This window comes from Euprymna scolopes, chromosome 6 (assembly GCF_053919585.1).
Source record: "Euprymna scolopes isolate OS-2025 chromosome 6, ASM5391958v1, whole genome shotgun sequence".
NCBI classification, from domain to species: domain Eukaryota; kingdom Metazoa; phylum Mollusca; class Cephalopoda; order Sepiida; family Sepiolidae; genus Euprymna; species Euprymna scolopes.
The window spans coordinates 28943615-28967821 of NC_136487.1; the positions used below are offsets into that span (position 1 = coordinate 28943615).

The following is a 24207-nucleotide window of genomic DNA, read 5'->3' on the forward strand; positions in this document are numbered from 1 at the left end:
GTTCAAGCCTACTTATTCTTAACATAAGGAAACTGTCATGTGAAAGATTCGCACATGCGAAGTTGTAAAACAGTTGACAAACAGATAAAAATCCGACAACCCACACGTACGAATTTTTCAAGTTTGACTCCTTAGCAGCCCTTTTTTCCGAATGAAAACTGATTAGAAAGTTTTCCACATGTCTGAGTTTTAAATTTTTTTATTTACATTTCATTCCAAACAAGGCACAAGGCCACTTAGTTGTGAGGGCTACTATTTGGAACCAGATTTGCAGGGATACTATTTATGGAGTTGGGCAGCAAGATGTCTGTTCACATGACATTTGAATTTTTGCATGTCAGTACAGTCAAGGAAACAGGGGCCTGGGAGGGAACTCCAAAGTGCAGCAGTCCAAGAGAAAAAACTATTAGAGTAGAAGACTTTATGCCATCTAGGGGTCTCTACAGTGTAGAGGTGGGATTTTGCTGCTTGTCATGTTTGTCAAGCGTATTTTCGTCGAGGGGATACTAGTGATTGGAGTTCATCAGAGCACTTACCATTGAAATACTTGTAAAACAGACACAAGGATGCCATGTTTCATCAATGGGACAGAAGTTGGAGTTTAGAACCTATTAGATTGGCAACTCTTTTTTGAACCATGTTTGGGAGCGAGAGACTAGTGGCAGATGCACCAGCCCAGATGTGGCAACAATACTCCATGCATGGGTAAACCGTGGCTTTGTAGATATACAGGATACTCTCAGGTGTTAATAGCCTTTTAGCATGGTAAAGAGAGTCCACCTTCCTCGCAGTAGCTTTGGCAGTTGCTTCAATGTATTTGTTCCAATTCATGTTGTCTGTAAATGTTAACCCTAGAAGCTTGAGGGAAGTACTTTCAGGCAGTGTATCATTAGCCAGGTCAATCAGTGGTTGAGAAGGATTCTTGTAATTATTAGAGGAAATGAACTTAGTCTAGCAAGTATTGAACATTACCAACCAGTTACGGCCCCATTCTACTACAGACTGGAGGTCTTCTTCTAGAGGTTTAGCAATTTCTTTAGATATGTGTTCATTCATTTTACCCTCATATCTGTTATAGTTTAGAATACACTATATACCAAATTGCAAGTTTGTAGATCAAAAATTCGTTGAGTATATAGGTTGAGAATTGTCCTCTCACACACACATTCTCACTTTTATAGATATAATAAATTCTATTGATTTTAACATCAATTAAGCATGAATGCCTCAGATTTTCTTATATGTAAACAAAGATTCTGTCTGTATTATTTGGATTCATTGGACTACAGTTCTCATGTTGAGTGTGATTTTCACAACGTTTCGGTCAATATAACCTTTGAGCTTCTCCTGATTTATCTTGTCAAACTAGGGAATATTTCTGTTGAACTCAGAAATTTGGACGGGAGATACACGTGAAGAACGTCGGATTGTTACATCGACCGAAATGTTGTGAAAATGACACTCAAGATGAGAACAATAGTCCAAAGAATCCAAATAATGCGAATAAACAATCCTCATCTCAAAAATTCAAAAACGTAAGATTTTTTTTATTTATTTGCCCGTCAGTTACAATATTTTACACGTAGTAAATACATCATAGATTTTGCCTCATTTTGAAATATCAAAGATATTAACTAGTTTTAGGAATGGTGCCACTCATAACTAGTGATTAGTGAGATGGATACCTTGCCAGTTGAATGATGAAGAATATCATGAGAAGATTAAAAATGATAAATAGGCTGAACAAAATTTGATTAATTATGATGACGGTTTATAATAAGTATTTTGTGATACTAATAGAAAGATTGAAACATGATTCGAATCAGATTTTTTTAACCATCTTCGTAGAATTGAGGATTACAATTCGACTGACTTTTTGTATTTGAGAAGCTTGTAAAGTCTAGCAGTGTTTGAGAAGCTAGTAAAGTCTAGCAGTGTTTGAGAAGCTAGTAAAGTCTAGCAGTGTTTGAGAAGCTAGTAAAGTCTAGCAGTATTTGAAAAGCTAGTAAAGTCTAAGAATGTTTTAAAAGCTAGTAAGGTCTAAGAATGTTTTAAAAGCTAGTAAAATCTAGAAGATTTTGAGAAGCTAGTAAAGTCTAGCAGTGTTTCAGAAGCTAGTAAAGTCTAAGAATGTTTTAAAAACTAGTAAAATCTAGAAAATTTTGAGAAGCTAGTAAAGTCTAGTAGTGTTTGAGAAGCTAGTAGTGTTTGATGTGAGTACTGAACTGGGCACAGAATCATGAGATGATCTTTAAAGATTATGGAGGGATGTAGTTTGATATGCACTGATTTTCATATCAATGAGGCTTTGTCATCAAAAAGACATTATAAAAAAACCCTGAAGTCGAGATAGTAGGGAGTCGAGTTCTTTGAATCGAATTGAACCAGTCGGAATTTAGAATTTTGTACGAATGCTAACAAGAACCCCTTTCTTTAATTACAAAGACGACCACACTGTAGCCTGGAAGGAAGTGGTTCCATGGTAACGTGCTCACTGATGGGAAACTCTTTGAAAGAAACTCTTTTCAGGGAAATTCCACCTGATCCTAGACACAAGGAGGAAGAAAGGGATGTTTTTTTCGTTGTGGAAAGAAGACGAGTTCTTGCTGTGAATGCCTTTAGGGAGGAAACAGAAATTGCAGGTTACTCTAGTACCTTTTCAGGAAATAGAAATAGGAAAATGGCTAGCAATGTTCCTTCTGTGAGATAGCTGTTGTAAAAAACAGAAGAAATGATGTACCACAAGTTACTGAAGTCGATTTTGAACATTGTCAAAGCAAGAAACAATACTATAAGTAAAGCATTACATTGGAAACCAGGTAATTTCTGGAGCGATAGAATGATCTAAGCATTTTCCCAGTAACCTTAGTTACAGATTTAATATGATTTCTGTTGAGTAAAAATATTAGTTTATCAAAATAAGGACCTTCTTAAAGCAGAGAGAGAGAGAGAGAGAGAGAGAGAGAGAGAGTTGTTGTCTGCCTGTGACGCAGTGGATAAAGGTGTTGAGTCCTTACAGTTCCAGGTGAGCATTGTCTGAAATTGCGGTTTCAATCTTACCCAAAGCAGGCTAGAGGTAGAGGGTTAGTTCGCCAAAACGTGGTGAGACGACAACTACTATGGAAGGCAGTAATTACTAGGGATGCTGTTATGAAACTCAGCATTCCTATCCTGTCGCAGTTAATCACCTGAAGAAGGCCAGAGGATGTGTTGGCTGAAACGTGATGAAACAAAAACGACTATAAAGATGAGGATAATAGTCCACGAAAGAATGAATGCACAGAAAAATCTGTGAGTCTGATCCAGATTATTTTTATAAGCATCCATATTGCTCCATTTTGAGGGGAGGGGAACAGAGTTCCCGACTATAAACTGACACCATTTCTATCTTTGCTTCAGTGGGAAGTAAGTAAATATACTTACTATTCAATTTTATGATGAGTGTTCAGTTTCTTATAAAAGTTAAACATAAATAGTAGAAATTCCGCATTTGGTTTCCATAAACCAATCAGTAGTAATTAAAGCACATAAAAAACTAAAAATAATCCGAATGGTTTCCTACTCATTCGTTGCCAGCCGATGATTTGTTAGTTTATTAAAAGCAAAAAATGTTGGATCTAAATATTTCGGGTTGTCTGCATTGGCTTCTTTCTGAGGAATCTTGGAGATTTGACCTTTTCATATTCCTTTGGCTTTTTTTGTTCTGGCAACAGTCATTTTTTTTTACTAGAAGATGTACCTGGCGTTGCCCGGTGTTAAAAGTAACGTTAAATTCCTTTAAACAAAAAATGAAGTAAGCAAAAAACGGAAAGAAACTGAAATCGTTCGCCCATGTATGGAGTATTGTTGTCATATTTGGGCTGGTACATCTGCTATTAGTCTCTCGCTCCTAGACAAGGTTCAAAAAAGAGTCGCCAACCTGATGGGTCCTGAATTGTCATCTAAGCTTCAGCCTCTGTCCCATCGACGAAATGTTGCATCCCTCTGCCTGTTCTACAAGTACTTTAACGGTGAATGCTCTGACGAACTGCAAGCACTTGTACCCCCTCGACGTAAATACCCCCGACAAACCCGACAAGCAGCTAAATCCCACAGCTTCACAGTAGAGATCTCTAGATGTAAGAGAGCCTTCAACTCCAGTAGTTTCTTTCCCAGAACAGCTAGACTTTGGAATTCCCTTCCGGGTCCTTGCTTCCCCAATTGTACTGACATGCAGAAGTTCAAGTGTAACGTGAACCGACATCTTGCTGCCCAACTCCCTACACAGTACCCCTGATGCTTATGCCCCTGATAGTGGCCCCCTACAACAAAGTGGCAATGCGCCTTGTTTGGGGTGAAAATGTAATTTAAAAAAAAATGTGCATGCTAATATTATGATTTTCTAAACAGTTAACTTCTTGTAAGTAAAAAAAATACTCTAAAGACAGTGAGTCAAGTACGATAACCATTAGGCCAGCTTACCTCAACCTTTAATAAATGTTTCAAACCTACTTATTTTTAACATAAGGAAGCTGTCATGTGAACGATTTGCGCATGTGCAGTCGTGAAACAGTTGACAAACAGATAAAAATCTGACAACCCACACGTACCAATTTTTCAAGTTTGATCTCTTAGCAGCCCGTTTTTCCAAATGAAAACTGATTTGAAAGTTTTCCACAAAAAAAAAAAAAAAAAATTTTATTGATGTTTCATCTCAAACACGGCACAAGGTCACTTAGTTGTGAGGGGCTACTATTTGGGACCAGATTTGCAGAGATACTATTTATGGAGTTGGGCAACAAGATGTCTATTCACATTACATTTGAATTTCTGCATGTCAATCCTGTCAATGAAGCAGAGGCCTGGGAGGGAACTCCAAAGTGCACCAATCCAAGAGAAAAAGAGTAGAAGACTTTACGGCATCCAAGGATTTTTACAGTGTAGGGGTGGGATTTTGCTGCTTGTTGTGTTTGTCGAGGATATTATTGTCGAAGGGGTATTAATGCTCGGAGTTTGTCAGAGCCCCATTTGCCATTGAAATACTTGTGAAACAGGCACAAAGATGCCATGGGACAGAAGTCAGAGTTTAGTTGATAGTTCAGAACCTATTAGATTGGCAACTCTTTTTTGAACCTTGTCTAAGAGTGAGAGACTAGTAGCAGATGCACCAGCCCAGATGTGGCAACAATACTCCATGCATGGGTGAACAGTGACCTTGTAGATATACAGAATACTCTCAGGTGTGAATAGCCTTTTAGCACAATAGAGAGAGAGCGGACCTTCCTTGCAGTAGCCTTGTCAATTGCCTCAATATATTTGTTCCAATTCATGTTGTCTGTGAATGTTCACCCTAGGAGCTTGAGATAAGTACTTTTAGGCTATGGCAATCGGTGGTTGAGAAGGTTTCTTGTAATTATTAAAGGAAATAAACTTAGAAAAAAATGAAGTAAAAAAAAAGGAAAGAAACTGAGACATGTGCATGCTAGTATTATGGTGTTCTAAACAGTTCGCTTCTTGCAAATAAAAAGAAAAAATACACGAGCTGAGATCGAAACCAAAACTTAAAGACAGTGAGTCAAGTAGGATAACCATTAGACCAGCTTGATACGGTCTTAAAAAGTGTTTTCAAACCTACTTATTCTTAACATAATGTGAACGATTTGCACATGTGCAGTCGTGGAGCAGTTGACAAACAGAAAAAAAAAATCTGATGATTCCCCTAAAGTACTAATTTTTCCATTTTGACCTCTTAGTAGCCCTTTTTCCAAATAAAAACCGACTATAAAGTTTTGTACATGTCTGGATACCTCATATACTAAATTTTCAAGTTTGTAGATAAAAATTCGTTGAGTATATAGGTGGAGAAGTGTCTTCACATACACACACATTTTCACGTTAATAGATATATAGATAGATAAACATTTTATAATACTTTTATTCGTCTCCAACAAGGATGAATATATATATATATATATATATATATATATATATATATATATATATATATATAGAGAGAGAGAGAGAGAGAGAGAGAGAGAGAGAGAAAGAGAGAGAGTGGTACCTCGATACTGACCATAATTCGTTCCAGATGTTTGTTTGAACACCGAAATATTTGACACCCGAAACGCTATTTCCTCTTTTAAATTAACTGAAATAGAATTAATTAATTCCAGAGTTTAAAAGTTCCTTTTTTATCTGTAAACTTTGAGGATTTTATACATTTAATTGCACTGTCATTGCATCTTCTTTCAAATTCCTCTATCAGTTTCTTTTTAAATTCGACCGTCGTTCACACAGTTTTCTGTTTTGCACTCGCTTTACTGCTTTTATTTCTCTTTTCTTTCTTTTTATCCATTGGTAAAAGAATGTTCATTTTTCTTTGTTTCTAAAGTCTTTATACAACGCTAAATTGTTTATTTGAACGACAGTTTTTGTTTTTTTTGCACAATTAATTACTGTTGTCTTAAGATATGTCTGCTTTGTTTATCGTATTGAAGTCTACTGACTTTTTTTTAAAAAAATTTTTGAACACCTCACGGTCCTTTGTCGTCCCATGCAAAAATGGGTTCGACCAATCGAATTGCATGGTTCTGGTGCCACGTTGTGGTGCTAAAAATAACTCAGACACTATCTAGACTGTCACAGGGGTTGCGATGATGCTATTCTAAATATAACTCTCGTCACAAAGTTCAGACTCGTGTGGCGACGTCGTCAGAGTGGGGTTGGGTTGTTACACTACACTTAAAAAGTATCATGATCAGTATGAATTACAAGGTTCAATGGAGGGACACTACTGCTTGTTTACATTCGAAGCGAAGGCGGCGGTTTGAACTCCGAAATTTCATTCGACTTCCGACTTTTGTTTCGAATACCGAGTTGTTCAACCCCCGAAACGTTTGACAACTGAGGTATCACTATATATATATATATATATATATATATATATATATATATATATACTGCATATGTGTTGACACAATGGTTCTTGTCAGATCACCGAAGTTAATCAACGTTGAGCCTGGTTAGTATCAGATGAGTGACCATTTGAGAATTCTATGCGCTGTATGTGCTCTCTGCTTATCTCGGCATTTGTTTCCAGTCGTCTTGTACATATACTTCACTTGCCACTAGTATTTAACAATGTCGACTCAGGAGAGGTGTAATTAGAGATTGTGCACCTCCTGCCACAAAAATTTCATGCACAGACACCCCTACGGTGGGTATCCATGGTGTCTAAAAAACTAAAGGGGCCTTTATATATATATATATATATATATATATATATATATATATATATATATATATATATATATTCAGCTGCAATCCCTTTTTTAAAAAATGGAATCAATCGCTCGGTCGTTGAAGACAAGATGCAAGCAAGCAAACAAGGTCCACAGAGTTATATAATTATATAGATTATACAATAAAGAAAACGTTACCATGGCATTTTTAACTTAAAATGCTTTTAATTCTAAAACGAACGAAATCATATATATATATGTACTAAATTTTTTAGCCTGTTAAAAACCGACAAAACTTATAGCCAATTGATGATCGAATATAGTTAAATTTGTGCTCAGTTTTGCATTAAATACTAATCCTTATTACTTTCTTACTGAGCATCAACGAGATACCATAAAACTTAGTTCGTTGCACTTTATAACAAAGGTCCATACAAAAAGAGAAACATAATATAAATTTGTATTATTTGGACTTGTCAGACTACTATTCTCATCTTGAGTGTGATTTTCATAACGTTTTCGTCGATGTAACCTTCGAGTTTCTTCAGATGTATCTTGTCGAACTCAGTAATGTTTCTGTCAAACTCGGGAATTTGGATGGAATTTCGAGCGGAACCCTTTATTTACTTCACAGAGGTAGCGTGCTTTCGTTCCGTTAGCCATAACTGGATTGAGATTCTAAGTAATTTGCAATTGTATTTTTCGGTCGCCCACACTGAGGATTGAACCATCAACTTTCAAGGAAATAACACTTTTTACAACTGATTTTTTTCCAAGTATTCTAACCACTACACCACGGGTCCTTGCACACAATGTGGGTGACTGAATAATACAATTGTGAATTACTTAGGACCTCTATCCAGTCATGGATTTCCGAGATCAACAGAAACATTTCCGAGTTTGACAAGATACACCTAAAGAAGGTCGGAGGTTACATCAACTGAAACGTTGTGAAAATCACGCTCAAAATGAGAACAGTTGTTTGATGAATCTAAATGATACGAATAATCAATCCTCATCCCATAAATTCAGAAATGTCATAATATAAATTGTTGAACATTTCATTAAATTTGAATTCTCTGAAGTTTGTGATTAAAATATATTAACATTGATTTGTTTAAAAAGAGTATTTTCCAGGTGGGGGTGTTGATATCTGATAGATTTGGGGGTTTGTGAAGTCTGGGTCCCTTGAGCACATATTAATTTTGGTTGTATTCTGTCAATTGATAAGGCCATCTTTCCTTTGTCCGCAGCTTTGTGAAGCATCCATAATGGTCTCCAGCCAAGCCTGACACATAACCACTGGCCCGGAACATACCTCCCCATGCGTGCATTATCAAACATCCATTGTTTACCCGAATTGTCACTTTTTCTTTTTAGTAATACATTTGACAATCGTTTAACTCGTGATGGGACCCGGGGGGGGGGGGGTGAAGAAAAGAAAAAGAAAGAAAGAAAGAAAAAAGTATATACAGAAGTAAAATTAATTCCTTGAACAGAACAGTTTTACACCACTTATATGACCTTTTACAAAGATTAAAATCCAAATATAATAATGCTGAACCTTATGTCTAGAATCCTTATGCTAATTTTGATAAAAATACTTCACCTGATTTTTATTTGAGAAAATGTTTAAAATTTAAAGCTCAAGTTTAAGGAGTCTTAAGAAGAAACTGCAATTTGGGGAATCTTGCTTAATTAACGCATGATGACTACGGAAAAAATTCAATGCAAATCTGATATATCTGAATTCTCAAATTGGAGATTGTGCCGATATTATGTCCCCTTAGAATGCCTTTGAAATCCTCCAAAGAAACTAAAATTTGTGAGTATTTTTAATGGGTGTATAATACATATCTGTTGAAATTTTACAAAAATAAGAGATATCTGAAGTTTCATGAAGGCCTTCCACCCCTTTTTACTTTCTTTGCATGAAACTAAATTAAAACTAAATATAGCCTACATTTTGACTCCTTACGCCTAGTAACTGTGTTTTAAAATTCATAACTTTTCATAAATCTAAATCTATTGATGAGAGAATTGTGTTTATACAAATATATAAATATACCTAACTTTATAAAATTAGATTATGTTTATGAATATATTCAGATTAAAAAAAAAAAATTTCTCACCTAAACTTAGGCTTAGAAACTCCTGCATCTTGCGACGCAAAAAGCAGTCAAAGTTTAGCCTCGTTTTCAATCTGAAGCCAGATCCACAGCGTCACTTCAATTATTTCCCATTGCAATCTATGGTACTCCCTCGCAAAACTTTCATGAAAAACACTCGTCTAGCTTAAACCACTATCAATAATTTCCCACACTCTTTATCTGTGCCTAAACCTAAATGCAGATTCCATGCACAAAGCTTCTTTCTTAGAATTGCATGCCTGCGGAACTTTCTTCTGATTCCTGCTTTCCAGCTGACTACAATCTGATTGTCTTCAAGTCCAACGTAAACAAGTTCTTGATGAACCCCTAAGTAATCCAACTTACAAAATTCCCACTACTTATGTTTACTACACTATAATCACAATAACTAATGTATACTCATGAACCCTTATCCTCAAGTGGCCTTCGGGCCTTGATAAGTGGTGGTTCCTGTGTAAAAAAAAAAAAAAAAATCAAATATCTTTCGATTATGTTGTCAGTTCATTTTAAATCTTCCTTGCCTTCTTTTTCCATCAGGGGTCCATTCGAGCACTTGCTTTGCCATTCTCTCTGGGACCAATCTTAAGATAGAGGTCATTTGCAGATTATTGATGATTACCACCTGTTGGATAGTGCGACCTCTGACTTCTTGGTTGGTAATTTGATCGCACCATTTTAGTCCTTGAATCTTTCTAAGGTACTTGGAATCAAAAGCATCTAATTTCTTTTGGCTGATTTTGAGATGCCAAGTTTCACTATCATACGGCAGGGTGGACAGGACATCGCTGTTATAAAATCTTGATTTAGATCTGAAGGTGATTTTTTTGTTTTCTTCGGATCTTGCAGAGTTGATTAAATTCTATTGAAGTCTTACCTATTGTGCATTGCAAATCATAATGCTTATAATGCCTTCTTGGTAATCTTTTATTATAAAATTAGATATACATGTGGTGTGTGTGTATATATATAGAGAGAGGGCTCCCGTAAGTCGTGGTGAAGTCAACCTTTCTAGGAGAAGTAAATCTCTGATATAAACAACCATAAAGCGGGAGACCAGTACCCGCATTAAGCGGGTCTGCAGTTTAATTTGTTGCTGGCTATCTTGCTCTTGCTTGTTGTTGGATTTCAACATTTTGAACTGAGAGAGAGACTTAGCTGTCGTACAAAGCTAAGACTCTGTAACATCATTTGTGTATAGATACTCTCTTAGGCATTTATCTATTAAAATGGTCCTGTGGCGATGGAAATCATTTTTGGGTTCATGGACTTTAAGTGTCTAAGGGAGTGGCACTCGTCTGAGAAGACATTGCAATCATCATATATATATATATATCTGTGGAAATATATTTTATTTCCTTATAATATATACCATTCCTTATTTAAGAAGCTCAATGTAATTACAGAATGTAAATAGAATATGTTAGTACGAATAGATGGTTTTAGTGACTTTATTTCTAAACTTCAAAATGGTGTAATGGAAACATATTATAAGGTACTTACAATTGTAATATTTAAGAAATTTTCCACTTTGCTAGGAATTTTATTACATTATTAAATCAACTAGCGGGGGTACCCGGCGTTGCCCGAGTGTTTGTTTCCGGGACGGGGGGGGGGGAGTTTCAAAAAATGTTATGGTAGGTAAGTAGGAAGGATCAAACCCGGAGTCATGAATAAAAGTAGGAAAATAAAGTGTGAAAAAAAAACAAAAAAACATCTGCAACGTTAACAGTTCGGCCACCAAGAAAAGTCCATTCCAGTTGTTTAGGAAAAAAAAACAAAAAAAAAACGACTACGGTAGGTCGGCGCGAACGTGAAAATATAATGTGAATTGTCCAGCACACTAACCACTACGCCACAGAGCACTGCAGCTTAGTTTAGTGATTTTAAATAACTTCACATGAAAGAACTACGAAGCCAAACCGGTGTTCTCTTCTCAACTGTTCCTTGTGAACGATCCCCAAACGGTGTTAAGTGGTGGCAGGGGGAGGAGGAATTTTTTAGAGAGAAAATATTTTACCACTTCCATTGATCTTAACCGATTTTGGCCGTGACTTCTCAGCAGAAAAATATAGAAATCTAAGATTATCGAGGAATTTGAGAAATAATAAGCCTATAACACACCTCAGATATTGTTCTGCCATTTGTGCATATTATATTTGCATGAAATATCTTGATTTTTAATCCTATTAATATCAAAATCAGACAGGAAAAAAATGAGTTCATTTTATTTATATAGAGAAGAGATAAGGGTTACAGAAAGAGAAATAAGGGAGAAACCTCTCTATATATATATTAGTGATTGGAAGATTCTATTATTTTTTCTGATTCCGATATAATTACCGATTCCAATGCTTATAAATCTCTAAATATTTAACATTAAAGTTGTTATTTTTCCCCGATTACCATAAGAAAACACATGTTAAATGTGCACATATTTTCTTAAACATAAACATAAAAACACACTTGTGCATGTGTGTGTGTGTGGGGGGGAGTGATTTATAGATTTTAGTTTTACTCCTAGTTTAAAAACACTATATATATTATTACTACCAGTAGTGAAAGGTTTTGCTTTAAACAAAATCAAATAAAAAAATAATTAAAAGAATCGTTTTGGCATCGGAAAATATGCATAAATTTTTTCGATTCCGATATTTTCGATTCTTGATTCCGATTTCGATGATGGGATGCTTCCAATATTTTTTTCGATTCCAATACAATTACTGATTCTGTTCAAAATTACTGATCCCAATTCTTTTAAAACATTTTCACATTTAGCTATAAATTTTTTCTTATTATTTGGAAAGGGGCAGATTACCATAAATACCCATGTAATCTAATTTATAAAACTCACTATGTCTGTCTGTGTGTCTGTCTGGCTCCATATTTTCAAACTCTATCTCTTCCTAAACTGAAAGTTGCAGAGCTGCACTAGGGGCCTCAAATGATTGGATTTTTTGTGGACTGTCCTTTTATAGGTCTTTAGGCGGTCAAAATAGTTTTTAAGGGGTCAAAATTGAAAAAATCGTCATACATTTTGTACATTCATCTTAGTTTATTTTTAATCAGTTCATATGTGTGTCACATTGGTATGATGGTAACGTCACCAGCTTTGAATGCCACAGTTTATCTTTTGGTTTTGATTCTAGCTGACGGCACCCAAATACTTTTTTTTTTTTACTTTTGAAATCATGACTCTATAATTATATATAGGAAATTTGGACAAATTAAAATATCAAAGCCCCCCCCCCCGCGCTAGTATGTGAATCCATTTTTCAGAAAAATAAAAATACACTTGTTAGGAGGGGGGGGGGCTAAACATATTAGTTTCACTGGTCGTTCAAAATACATCACTAATTATCATTTTATCAATCATACCGGAAATGGAAAATTAAGTCTTAAACAAAGACAAAAAAAAAGGCAATTAAAAGAATCGTGTTGGCATCAGAAAACTGGAACAATTTTTTCCGATTCCGATAACAATTCTGATACTGACACCCCAAAAAGTTTCGATTTTTTGATTGCCGATAATGATAATCGTCCCAACACTAATATTTGTTTGATAAAATGCATGCCCATTGGCTGGTAGGAAGGGGCGCGGTGGATACTAGAAAGCTGATTGGCTGACTAGAAATCCTCAACATATATAAAAACAAGAAGCAACGACAGAATTCGCGCATAAGCCTGACGAATCCTATAGTTGGATGAAACGCAGAATATTCAGTGTAGCTTAATCGCCATATATATTTTATAAATTACTATATATATATATATATATATATATATATATATATATATATAAGAGTTAAACGATTAAAAATAAGATTGATTCTTTAAGAGGAGACTTACCTGGATAATGCAAAGCTCAACAAATTGTTTTGGGGGTTATATAGAATGTCAATAAAATAAGAAAATGACAATATAAAAATATATACTGATGTATACAGATTTATTCATTTATTCAATAAGGGTGATACATCAATTAGGGATGTAGGATTAATTTATACCATGGTATTTCGAAGCCTATTGCTTTTCATCAGAAGAGGAGAGAAGATGCTAGGTAACATAATAGGGATGCGACGCCTAGTGATAGTTACATTAAGAGCAAAATAATTGTGCAGTGAGAGATACAATATTGAGATTATCTATCTATCTATCTATCTATCTATCTATCTATCTATCTATCTATCTATCTATATAAGTGAACGTGTGTGTGTGTGTGTGTGTGTGTGTGTGAGACGCAATAACTCTGTCAATTTTTAGTCTACAGACTCGAAATTTCATATACATGGTACTGAGATTTGGGAAGATCGATGTGATCAGTTTTTGGCCAGAAATTTGGCAATTAATGGGTCAAAGTTCAACGATTTGACCTTTGAAAACTCTACCAAACTCCTCTGACAATTTTGGGTCTAAACACTTGAAAGTTTAGATATAGGCTTATTGGACATGGATCTAACTCAATAACTTTATTTGAGCCCCGAACAATAAATGTTAAGGGTTCATAATAGGGGTAAAATTTAAAAAAAATTGACCGCTTTATTTTTTTTTTGCTAAACGTACACCTCTGAAGACCCTGGCAACGCCGGGCTGAAATGCTGGTATATCTATAAAAGTGAACGTGTCTGTGTGTCTGTCTGTCTGTGTACATTTCCCTTCGCAATAACTCTGTCAATTTTTAGTCTACAGACTCAAAATTTGATATACAGGGTACTGAAAATCGGGAAAATCTATGTGATCGATTTTCGGCCAGAAATTTGGCTGTTTAGGTGTCAAAGTTCAACGATTTGACCTTTGAGAACTCTACCAAACTCCTTTGACAATTTTGGGTCTAAACACTTGAAATTTTAGATACAGGTTCCTTGGACATGAATCTAACTTAATAACTTTATTTGAGTCCGAAACAATAAATATTAAGGGGTTATAATAGGGGTCAAAGTTAAAAAAAATTACCGTTTTTTTTTTTTTTTTTTGCTCAGCATACACCTCCAAACACCCGGGCAACGCCCGGCACCCATGCTATTATGTTATATATGTATGTATATCTAGTAGAATGGAAACAAAAGTGAACGTGTCTGTGTGTCTGTTTGTGTATCTTTGTGTTTGTCTGTGTGTGTACATTTCCCTATGCAACAGACTCGAAATTTGATTCACAGGGCACTGAGATTTGGGAAAATCGATGTGATCGGTTTTCGGCCAGAAATTTGGCGATTAAAAGGTCAAAGTTCAACGATTTGACCTTTGAGAACTCTACCAAACTCCTCCGAACATTTTTGGGTCTAAACACTTGAAAGTTTAGATATTGGACATGAATCTAACTTAATAACTTTATTTGAGCCCAAAACAATAAATTTTAATGGGGTCATAATAGGGATCAAAGTTTAAAAGTTTTACCTCTGCGGTCTCTACCAAATTACTCAGACAATTTCTGGTCTGAACATGAAAATTTTACATAGAAGGTATTCAGAGATAGGGCAAGCTTTTTAATCGGTTTGGTGTCGAAAATTTGAGCTACCAATATATAAATGTATATATGTATGTTTGCATGTCTGCCTAAAACTTTCGATAGAGGCGACGGATTTTCACAAGATCAGTATCGTTTTGAAGCTCGACGTTTCAGACGACATATATCGAAAAATTGGTTAAAAACATTAATATCTTCACATTAAACTGGGCACTTTTCTGCAGAGGGGTCGCTTTGTTCGCCGATATTTTCGAAAGTCATCCTGAGATCCTCTCCTTTCGATTTTCTAGCCTGAATTAAAAACTACGTCACTTCCGGTTTGGCGGTAGTCATAACAGCAAAGACATCACGTTTTTTCCCGTTCTTTTCCTCCTTCGCGGTACGGGTTCGAGCCTGCCTACCACTTTTTTTTTCTCAAGATACACCTCCAAACATTCAGGCCACGCCGGGCTGAAATGCTAGTATATATATATATATATATATATATATATATATATATATATATATATATATATATAAAAAGAAATTCCGCGTATTTCCAAGATATTTATAAAAAGTATTAATAATAATAAAAAAAAAATAATAAACAAACAGTCTCATTTTTAATTGTCTGGGTGGGGGAAAACTTTGTTCTTTTTTTCAATCTGTATTCAAATGCCTGCGTTCGTTTTCCACCCCATGCTGGCGTTCACGTTACGCGAGCTGTATTAAGTATGTAACGAAAAATGCCATAAAAAGCGTGAGATAAATTAGAAAAATTACACACCAAACATGATAATTTTTTTATCTAAGCAATTTTCTCTTTCTTTTTCCCTTTCTTTCTCTCAATTTGTGTAATTAACTTTCCCTCCCCTTGCTTTTAAACAGTCTTTGTTTCTTTTTACCTCCTTTCCTCCTTCTGAATCTGTTTGCAACTTTGAATTCCTGTGAGAAACGGAGAGAGAGTGAGGGGCGAAGTGAGAGAGAGATAGAGAGGGAGGGAGACGGAGGGAGGGGGAGAGAGAGAGAGTAGACACTGGAAGACAGGGTGATAAAGTAAAAGTAAACAATTGGCGAGTGAGGGTGATAAAGTAAGAGTGAGTGAGGGGGGAATGACACGCACATAAGTTACCGGGACTTAACAGCTTTAGTCATCCATTCGCTTTCTCTGCGTTCAGGCGTCAGATTATTCCTTTCTTGGCTCAACTATAATTGTGACTTTTTTCCCCTCTTTTTACTTTTTTGAGTTCATACACGGTAAGCATTTAAAAAAAAAAAATCGTTTTCTTTCATAAACTTTTATAAATCTGTTTGTTTATTAATTGACATTATAACGAATTAATGTTCAGTTTGTAACTGCCCGCTTTTTGAAGTGCTGAAAACTTTAAATCTCTTCAACAAAGACTTGACGCGAATAACGATTTTTTTTTTCTTCTGGCTTTCTATTACGCATTAAAAATCAAATGCATTTTATCTTTCGGATTTGTCTGGATTTAAAATCTAATTTTAATCTAAACGAATTAGTCATAAATTCAGTGTTCGTTCGCTTTAACTTGACACTAGACGGAAACAATATACTTCTGACTTTCGTTTAGAATTAGTTTTGCTCTTGGGCAATTTGAGTTATTTTAATTTTATATAATACATATATATATATATATAATTTTTTTTTTTTTTTTTTTTTTTTTACCATGTTTTCATTTTATTTCTTAATAGTGTTCAAGTTTTGCCCTCCTTTTAAATTGGTTGAAAGTACAGAATAATTACAAAACACCCTCCTCCCCATGTTAAGAATGGATTTCTAAAATTTTATTTCAGCACGGCAGCATAAGAGCATAAATCTTTCTTTTCTTTATAAAAAGACTAACAGGCGTATCCGCCCCCTCTTTTATTTTTTAACAAATTTTTTTTCTTTACCTTGAAACTTTAAATTTTTAAATTCCACTTCTTCCATAGTGTATATTTCTATTTTCTCAGCCTCCAAACTTCCATCTAATTAGTCTTCTTCCTCTGCCTTGACTAATTGAATGTTAGTGTTATTTGGTCGATTCTATATCCGGCCTTTTCTAAATCTTTTGGAATGTTTAAAAGAATGCGACTCCCCATCCTTTCGTATATCCTCTTCCTTCCCAGGTTTGCGGATAATTCACAACATTCCTTAAAGTTAGAATTTGTCTTTACTGCCCCTCCCATGTGTGTGTGTATATATATATATATATATATATATACACACACACACAATCATTCGTTGACAGTATTAATATCGTATGCTACTTCCAAACTTCAGGGTTGGGCCAAGTTCTTTACTTGCTCCCTCACCCAGCCAGCCCTCCATTTTCAGTCGCTACTGCTTCGAAGATTTTCGGATTTAACATCTTCATAACTTTTTTTTTTTCCAAATCTTAAGTTAGATTACCCTGCTTAAAGTTTTTGCATTTTGCTAAATGTTTTAACCCTTTCTCTTTAAAATGTTTTTCTTGATATAAAAATTCGTATTTTTCACTCCAGAAAAATTGCTTATTGTTCGCCCCGTCCCCCTCCATCCCACTTTTCAGATTGGGTGGGGATCCTTTAAGACCCTAGTTTTATACTTAACTAAATGTAGTGTACACTCCAGAGTTAAAGTTAATTAAAAAATTTTTTGAAGTAAAACTTCATATCCTGATTTACGGTTTTCTTAGCTTTCAAGCGGGGTATTTTTTTCTACATCGGCGTGGATCTTTAAAATTGGGCAGTCTTGTTAAAATCAAACCTTGCAACTGACGAACTTTGTTTTGCGTTTAAACTGCATGTCAATTTAAGTGCATTCTTGTTTCTGCTCCCTCTCCTCGCTCCCAGGATTGGTTGGATGAGACAAAAGGGGACAGATGCTGCGACGAATTAATTTCGCCACTATCGAAATTATACGTTTGCACCCCCCCCGATTTTAATTCCTTTCAGACTGAGGCAATTTTAATTTGCGCAAATTCATACTGTTTTTCATCTTTAATTTTATTTTAAAGCTCGATGCTCCCCCCTCTAGCAGTGTCAGAAATTTCGTGAAAATAGTGAATAATTCCACCCCATCTTTCCAAGCTTATAACTCCTCGAAAAATGTAATTCAAGCCCTAATTCTTTTTTCAATTAAAGGAGCAAGGACCAAGGTTTAAAAAAAAAAAAAGCAAAAAAAAAACAATTTTTTTTTCTTTCTTTTTTTAAAAGTTTTAAACTTCGGACTTTACAGGTAAATTTCTAAAGGGATTTTTTTTTTGTTTTAAATTTGAATATATTATTTATTGACCTTTTCTCTTCAATTTGTGATATATAAAACTCCCCGACATAAATTAATTGTCTTTTTAATAGACATTTCAAAATGGGTGACACTTGGGGGGGGGGCGTGAATTAAAAAAAAACGTTTGTCTAAAATATTATTCGGTTTATTGGAAAGAACATAAAATTTCACATTGACCCTGAAAATATCGTAAAAATAGAATCAATAGAAAAATTTTGATAGATTTTTAAAGTTTAAAAATTGAAAAATATTGAGTTCGGAAAATTCATTACTGTTTTAAAAAAAAAAAAAAAAAAAATTCTATTACTTTTAAAACAACTGTAATAGTTTATTTTGGAAGTATAATCCATAAAGAAAATAAATAACCCACTTTTAACAGAAATTATGAGATTTTTATATTGTATTCGCAGTTTCGTGTTAGGGGTGTCAAAAATTCTGATACTGCTACCCCCCCCCTCCTGCATACATTTAAAAAAAATTGAGGGGGGGGGTGAGGCAAATAGACCGACTAGAACAAACTTATTCATTGCTATCTGTGAAACGGCGCTCGGGTCACGATGAACCTTGCACCCCAAAGTATTAAACAATGAAATTTTCTCCCATCTCTACCATAATTCAAAACTGCACGTCTGTCCAAAACTTTAAAAGTGATCAACTTTCAAAAGCAAGTTCACCATCCCTCTCACAATTGTATTAAAGTTAAGATGTCGGCATCAATAAGCCTTGATGTGTGTGTGCGGGGCGTGTCCCGCCGAAGTCGTTTAAAAGGGGTCAGGATCTCTACTTTGCACATGAACCCCCACCTTATTTTTTCTAGCTGACTCACAATGAGTTTGGAAACCTTTACAACGATTGTCTGGACGTTGGAACTTTTTTTTTTTTTTTTTTTTTTTTTTGCTCGGAATTTCAATTTTAGGTACTCCTTGCGCATTGAGTTTCAGTGCGACCAGCAGAAAAATTTAATGAGTAAATGTTTAACTACAACATAAAATTTTATTGGTCGATGTTGAACATCGACCAATAATTTTTTTTATAGGTTTTCGGGTCATTGACAACGAATCTGATATTCAAACCCGTCGCAAATTTACCATTTGCATGGTATTAACCCCCTGAACCCTCGCACTAATTTGTGCCAACTCATCGCCATCGTTTATGCTATTCTTACATGATGCGTTCGCGCATGGGCGCGCGTAGTAAGGTGACTTGTCACATCGCGGAAGTATTTTTTTAGCAGACATTTAAAATAACAGGAAAGTTTTCAAATGTCGGCACATTATTACTTATGGAAAAACGGTTAATTATAAACTGCAGAAGCACCTGTGGCGGAGTTGTACAACGATCATACCTCCCTGTGGTTTTGGAAATTTTTCTTCACTGGATTATTGATTGGACACTAATTAACCAGATTATGAAAAAAAAAAATGAAATCATTTCGACATTTGAAAAGGGTGCTCACTTAGTTACAGCGTTCTGGTCTGGTAAATCAGTCACCCATTTTGTAACCAATAAAAACGCGGGTATATCAAAACCATAGAAAGTAAAAAAAACAAACATAGGCACCGTCAAAACTGGGGGGGGGGAGCAGGTAAGTAGTTTTTGACGGACCGTATTTTTAAAAATCTACCAAAAGTCAGGTAATTATCCAATCAATACGAAATTTTTAGCGATTAAGATAAGAATGAACTTTATAAGTGTACTTATTTATCATAAACGATATATATATATTTTATTTTTTTTTGCTTACTACCCCCCCCCCTCTTGTTTTGAGGGGGTTCCAAATATGCTTAAAATCATCTGAATCTGAACAAAACCTTGTAAGGGACAGGATTATAGATTTAAAAGTTTGCATACCTTGAATGTTGGTACTCCTGCAGTATTTTACCCACCGATTTCACGATCTTAGCCGAGCGTTGACGAACGCTTTCGGCGTTAATGCCGACGAAAGCCGAGAATTCGGAGCTACGGTGCAAGAACGCTAAAAAGTATGTGAATTAGCAACAACATTACAAGGAAAAGATATTACACACACACACACACAACAAAATGGATAAAATTAATACAAAAAATTTGGATAAAATAAATCACAAACACTTACCGTAAGTTTTTTTTTAAAGTAAAATAAATTTATTTTGTTGAATATATTTTTTTTTTTTTGGTTCATTTTGTTTTCCGATACCTTTTTTTTTTTTTTTTGGGGGGGGGGTAAGCAACAGTAATAAACACTTCAATGTTTTTTTTTTGTTTGTTTTTAACAAAACGTTATTAAACAGTAACAACAATGTTTTTTTTTTTCAGTAATGTTTGTAGGGGGGGGGACAACAATTACTGTTTATCTTTAGTTCCGACTGGAAGATTTTCTACTGACTGTAGAGGCAAAGTAGGGAGCAAAGGGTTTTCAGAGGATGTGGAAAGAAGAAGCTCCTTCCCAAACCGGGTAGCCTTCCGCGATTTGATTTATTATGGAGACAAACGGGTTGTGTCAAAATTTTTGTCTCCACATAAATTCGCGTATGTTTCCAACAGCTCCCGTTTTTTTTTTTTTTTTTTTATCGCTAAATTAAATAGCTGAAATGAAAGGCTGTGTATTTTTACTTTGAAACAATAAAATAACTGAAATGAAACGCTGTGTGTAATTTCAAAGAAAATTATTCGTCTGCTGCGCGTTCGTTTGAAGCGCCCTGATTGGGCCAATCAGGGCGCTTCAAACGAACGCGCAGCAGACGAATAATTTTCAGTGATTGGCTGATAGAGTATCGTACCGCTCGCCATGTTCCGGCGTTTTACGACGGATGTCGATCAACGCTCGGCTAAGATCGTGAAATCGGTGGGTAAAATACTGCAGGAGTACCTGAATGGTAAGTAAACTAATTAATTTAAGCAAAACAAAATTTTTGGTACTGGTCGCGGTAAGAGTTCCCTGCCGAACACCCTCCAAAAACAATGATGTCTCCCGTTTCTCGCGCAGCCGCAAAGGACATGTTTTAGTTGCCATAGTAACAACACTTTTTATCGACATTGTTTTACTGTTTAAAGACATTACTACACATTTATTAATAATATCTCACTTTTAATCACTTTTATCGACTGTAAAACTTTTTTTTTTACTCTTTTTAAATGACAACGTTAATGTTTATGAATATTGAAATAAAACATTACTACACATGTATTAATCTTTTTTTTTTCTTTACTGTTTGTGTCACTTTTATCGACTTTTTCTTTTATGAAACTTATCGGCGGTTCTTGAAATTTACTTACCACAAAATGATGATAGAATAATAAATTACTTACGTTTAATCAATGTTATTTTCTTTTTTAAATAGCATTTTCTTTTTAAATGACGTTTTTACTGTTTATGAATATTAAAAGAAAAATAATTACTAAACATTTATTAAGAAAATGGGTGCTAGTGCACTTATGATCCGCGCTATATTTTAAATCGTATTTCTAAGCTTAAAGTTATTTTTTTTATTCAATTGTAAGGTTAAAGTAGAGAATAGGTACAAAACACCCTCCCCGTGTTAAGAATGGCTTTTTAAATAATGTTATTTCAGCACAGATCAAAAAAAAAAATTAATGTGTAATGTTTTATTTCAATATTCATAAACATTAACGTTGTCATTTAAAAAGTAAAAAAAAAAAAGTTTTAAAGTCGATAAAAGTGATTAAAAGTGAGATATTATTAAATGGGTAGTAATGTCTTTAAACAGTAAAACAATGTCGATAAAAAGTGTTGTTACTATGGCAACTAAAACATGTCCTTTGCGGCTGCGCGAGAAACGGGAGACATCATTGTTTTTGGAGGGTGTTCGGCAGGGAACTCTTACCGCGACCAGTACCAAATTTTTATTTATGCGAAAAAAGCCATTTTAAAATCTTTGATAAACAATTTTTTTATTTATTTTTTTTTTTTTTTAGCGAGCCGAATAATGCATGCATGACCATTATTAAACAGGGCATACTTTGAAGAATCGATATATAAAAAAAAAAATTCGATAAATATTGTGCCCTTTGTTAAAAATAGCATTTTTTTTCGATCCCGTTTGAAAACGTTTGGCGCCTTTCGACTACGGTGGACCAAACGCGCTGAAATAATTTTTTTATTCTGTTTTAAATTGCCCCCCCCCCATTTTGGGGAGCCTGGCCCCTATACACATTAAAAACCAAACTCATACAAATGGTCACCCATCTGGTCACTGGTCAGCCTCAGCGTTAATAATACATTGAAATTTTCGTCACAGAAAAATAATTTTTTTTTTTTTTTTTTTTGCCTGTTTGGTTTTCCATAGTTTGCTTTTTATTAATATTATATTAATATTATTATAAACATTGTCTAGATCGACGCGAAGTAACTGGTTGCCTATATGAATAAGTGGAATTATTTGAAATCCAGGTACTTATATTATATTATATTTTTGCATATTCTCATAGAAAATCTCCCTAAATCTTAGAAAACAAATAATTTCAAAAACCTTTTTTAAAAATATTTGTTTTTGTGCAAGACAAAATGTCAATTAACTTTTTGGGAAAATTTAACATTTAAAATTTAATTAAAAATAGAAAAAGGTTTACATTCTCAATTCTATATGATAAAATTGAGGGTTTTATCTTTCTGTAAAAAAAAAGTTACTCAGAAATAATGGATTTTAATAAATGTAATTTCGTTAAAAAAAAAAACTTGATTTTTCGGCCATTTTTGGCGGTGTCGAGTAAAATTACATGAGCCACTACCGCATTTATAAGTCAGAAATATTGTTTCTAAAAAATAAAAAAAATGAACATGACTGTATTTTCATAAAGTTTCGAGTTTTTAACTTCGTTTTTGGGGTTTGTGTACAGATTCGAAAAAGTTGTCAAACAAATATAACATTTTATCAAAGGAAAGATAATTTTTTCTTTTTATAAATTTCACTAACATGCTGGAGAAATGTTTGCTAATTTTCCATCCCGTTGTCAATTTTCATATCGTACGCCTCCCGGTACATTGCTTCGTCAACATGGGACCATTTCATATCTCCCGAAGACACTTCCGCATTTAGAAAAAAAAAAAAAAAAAAAAATGGGGTGACCGATTTACCAGAACGTTGTAACTAAAAAGTGAGCACCCTTTTCAAAGGTCGAAATGATTTTTAATTTTTGTTGCATAATCTGGCTAGTGTCTAATCAATAATCCAGTGAAAAAAATTCCAAAAACCTATCGGTAAAGAAATTACGCATGGGGGTGTGTACAACTCCCCCCCCCCCACCACCACACACACCTAAGAATGAAAAACAAATGTTTGGTTATGTTTTTGCAAACCGCCCGTGAAAACTTTATTTTTTGATAAATTAAAAAAAAAAAACACTTGAAAGATTCCTACGCGATGTGATACGACCCCTACGCCCGTTCGCACGCGAACGTATCATGTAAGAAAAACATTACTGAAGGCTGTGAAATGGCACAATAGTCCCAAGGTCTAGGGATTCAATGGGGCACAAGGCCGGAAAGTGGGAACCCCGCAGGCTCCCCTACGGTAAATTTGGGGCTGGTTTGATTCTGATTCGTTGTCAGCGACCTCGAATACCGCTATAAAAACAAATTTAGAGTGGTTGGTGTACCATTCGGCGAACGTTTAAGAAATTGACCCCCCCCCCGCCCAAATTCCACAATTTACACTTTTTTCACCTTAATATCGATTATATCGAAGCTTTCAGATTAAAAATAGACTTCTCGTCGGATCAGTTTTCAATAACATTCTAAATTGAACACATCATCACCGCGAAAAACATTGCATCTCACGCGACCGGTGTTTATTCCTGTCTAAAAAGTGGGGAGGGAGTAGGGTAAATTTTTACTTTCTTTCCAACTCTGACTACTGTTACAGGTTTTCGAATATGCTGTACGGTAATGTCCTATTTTAGCGTTGGAAAAAAAAATTCCCCAAAATATCTTGTTCAAACGAAATTAAATACAAAGTTTAAGTGTATAAACACACTTTTGGGGGATGGGGTTATGAGTAAATACATCTGATAATTCAACGGGTCTAATTTTACTGTAACGCATTTTCCTTAAAATTTTGCAAAAGGTCCATTCTTGGAGTGGGCATTTTCCTATAGTTGGGATTCTTTCAAGAGACAACGTGGATGAAA

At 34.8% G+C, this 24207-nt stretch overlaps 1 protein-coding gene and 1 long non-coding RNA gene across 5 annotated transcripts in view; one reads left to right on the forward strand and one right to left on the reverse strand.

Annotated features, from left to right (window-relative positions):
• LOC145277593 (uncharacterized) overlaps positions 1-16990 on the reverse strand; it is a 127198-nt gene extending 110208 nt beyond the window's left edge. Inside the window, exon 1 of the long non-coding RNA XR_013868164.1 lies at positions 16728-16990. This is a non-coding gene — a long non-coding RNA (uncharacterized LOC145277593). The remainder of the gene's footprint in view (positions 1-16727) is intronic.
• Positions 1-24207, forward strand: part of LOC145277591 (uncharacterized) — a 351477-nt gene that overhangs the window by 284263 nt on the left and 43007 nt on the right. The window contains exon 1 of one of the 4 annotated variants that reach the window (XM_080129106.1): positions 15794-16067. The exons of 2 other annotated variants lie outside the window; for them this stretch is intronic. The gene's annotated coding sequence lies outside the window, so the exon portion shown is untranslated. Of the gene's footprint in view, positions 1-15793; positions 16068-24207 lie in introns of those variants that run through there. One more of the 4 variants, XM_080129104.1, reaches the window with a different exon arrangement.